Raw genomic sequence first — 2500 nt, 5'->3', positions numbered from 1 at the left:
TTTTATGAGGTTGAGGGGTAGGGGGAAAGGTGGGGGGGGATGTGGGAAGGAGGAACCTCGCGTGGGGTTTAGGAGGGGGGTTGGGGTAAGTGTGGGGAGAGAGGGGAAGCTCGGGAAGGACGTGTATAGGAGAAGGAACAGTGGACGGGGGGAGGGGGGATGTGTGGAAAGGGGGGAGAGCCCCTTGTGGGGGTGAGGGAGGATGAGGGGGTTGGAGAAAAAGAGGGGGTCAGCTGAGTGGGGAGGGAGTGGGTATTCGTGGGCGTGGGGGGGGGGGGTCGTGGGCGTTAGGAGGGGGGGTTAGGAGGGGGGGGGATGAGGAGGTCAGATCCATCAGTGTAAGATGTCGTTTCGGTCGGCCGTGTTATCGCTCTTATCTCATCCTCCTTTTCCCTCCTGCTTCCCATTCTTCGTCCTCTTCTTTCTCCTCTTTCTCGTTTTCTTTCTTTCTCTTCCCCCATCTCTTCTTCCTTGTCCTTCTTCCCCTCCCCCTCCTCCTCCTCCTCCTCACCCTCCTCTTTCTCCTCCTCCTCCTCTATCTTCTTTTCCTCCATCTCCCTCTCTTCCACTTACTTTTTTCTTTTATTCCTCCCTCCTCCTCCACCACCTCTTCGTCCTTCTCCTCCTCCTCCTTCCCCTCCTCCTCCTCCTCCTCCTCATCCCTTCCTCCTCCTCCCTATCCCTTCCTCCTCCTCCTCCTCCTCCTCCACCTCCCACAACTTGTCCTTCCCCCCCCACACCTGTCACTCTCCCTCTCCCCTTCCTTCATTTTCTCCATCCACGCCCTTTGGCTCGATTTTCTCTCACAGGAAATTCCCTTGTCCTGTAGAAGGGAGCGAGGAGTGGGGGAGGAGGAGGAGGAGGGGGAGGAGGAGGAGGAGGAGGTGAGGAGGAGGAGGAGGAGGAGGAGGAGGAGGAGGAGGAGGAGGACAGGAAGAAGAAGGACGATGATATGGACGAGGAGGAGAAAGAAAGAAGGCAAGAAGGGAAGTGGAAGAGGAGATAGGAAGAAAAACTTGGGGAAACAGCAGTGAGTAAACGAGAAAAAAAAAGGATAATAAAGGAAGAGGGGCAAAGAAAGGCAGAAAAATTGATGAAGGACTGAAAAAGAAAGAGAAGGAAAAAAAAGAGGAAAGAAGAAAAGAGGAAGGGAAAGAGGATGCAAAAAAGGAAAAGAAAGGGACGAAAGAGAAGGAACAGGATATAAAAGTAGGAAGAGAAAGGGAAGAAGGAGGGAGAAGAAGAGGAAATGAAGAAAGAAGAAGAAGGAAGAAGAAGAAGAAGAAGGAGAAGAAGAGAAGAAGGTGAAGAAGAAGAAGGAAGAAGGAGAAGCAGAAGAAGAAGAAGAAGGAAGAAGGAGAAGAAGAAGGAAGAAGGAGAAGAGAAGAAGAGAGGAAAGCAGAAGAAGAAGAAGAAGAAAGGGAAGCGAAGAAAGAAGAAGGAAGAAGGAAAAGCAGGAACAAAGGAAAAGAGAAGAAAGAAGACAATAAGTAATCAATCCAAGAATGAATGAATCACAATATCTCTAATAAAACAATATGAATATGTAATCTCTGATATGAGTAATCTATTTCTTCTCTTTTCTTATCTCTTATCTCTCATCTTTATCTGTTATATAAACTACATATGAATATTTGTTTATTTCTTTTCATTTGTTTTTTCTTTCTTTCTTTCTTTCTTTTTATCATATCTTTTTTGTGTGGTGTTTCCATTTGTAGTTGCATCTTTATGTGTCAACTTGTTACTATTTTATCTGTCTGTTTATTTACTATCTACATAATCTTTTTTTTTACCTATGTACGTTACACACACACACACAAACACACACACACACATGCACACACCCACAAAGATACATACACACACAAGATACATACAAAGCCACACTCACATATTTACACATACTTAAACTTACACATATGCATATACACATATACATATTATATACCTCATATTCAAGAGATGAAAGTGAGAACATGAATGGTGACGTCATCTGATAGTCCTATGAGTGCGATGAAATACATATTACTGTCCATCAAGGCGATAGAAAGACGAAACAAAACGGGACTATACAATAACCTTATAATGAACCATGTGGAGGGAAGTCTATTGTCATTAGTCAGAACCGAGAGTTGGGAGTGAAAATAAAACAGGGAATGATAACAATATTGCAATTTGATTGACAGATCGTGCACGTGATAACAAATGACAGGATAATCAGCCTCCCACACGTACTTCCCTCCCCCCCATGGCCCTTATTTCTTCTTGACCTCCTCCTTACCCCTCCCTCCCTCCCCCTACTGTTATGCCTTTCTTGAGACTCTTCCCCTACCCTCCTCCCACTCCCCTCCCCCTTCCCTCCCCACAAATCTTCGTTCATAACTGTCTTCTTCTTACTTCCCCCCCCCCCCTTTCCTCTTTTATTTTATCCCCTTTCCTTTCTCTTTCCTTCCATTGACCATTCCTTCACTTTCCCTTTTTTTTCCTCTTTTCCTTTGGC

This window comes from Penaeus monodon, chromosome 17 (genome assembly GCF_015228065.2).
Source record: "Penaeus monodon isolate SGIC_2016 chromosome 17, NSTDA_Pmon_1, whole genome shotgun sequence".
In the NCBI taxonomy this organism is placed as follows: Eukaryota; Metazoa; Arthropoda; class Malacostraca; order Decapoda; family Penaeidae; genus Penaeus; species Penaeus monodon.
Note: the sequence above shows the minus strand (reverse complement) of the source record.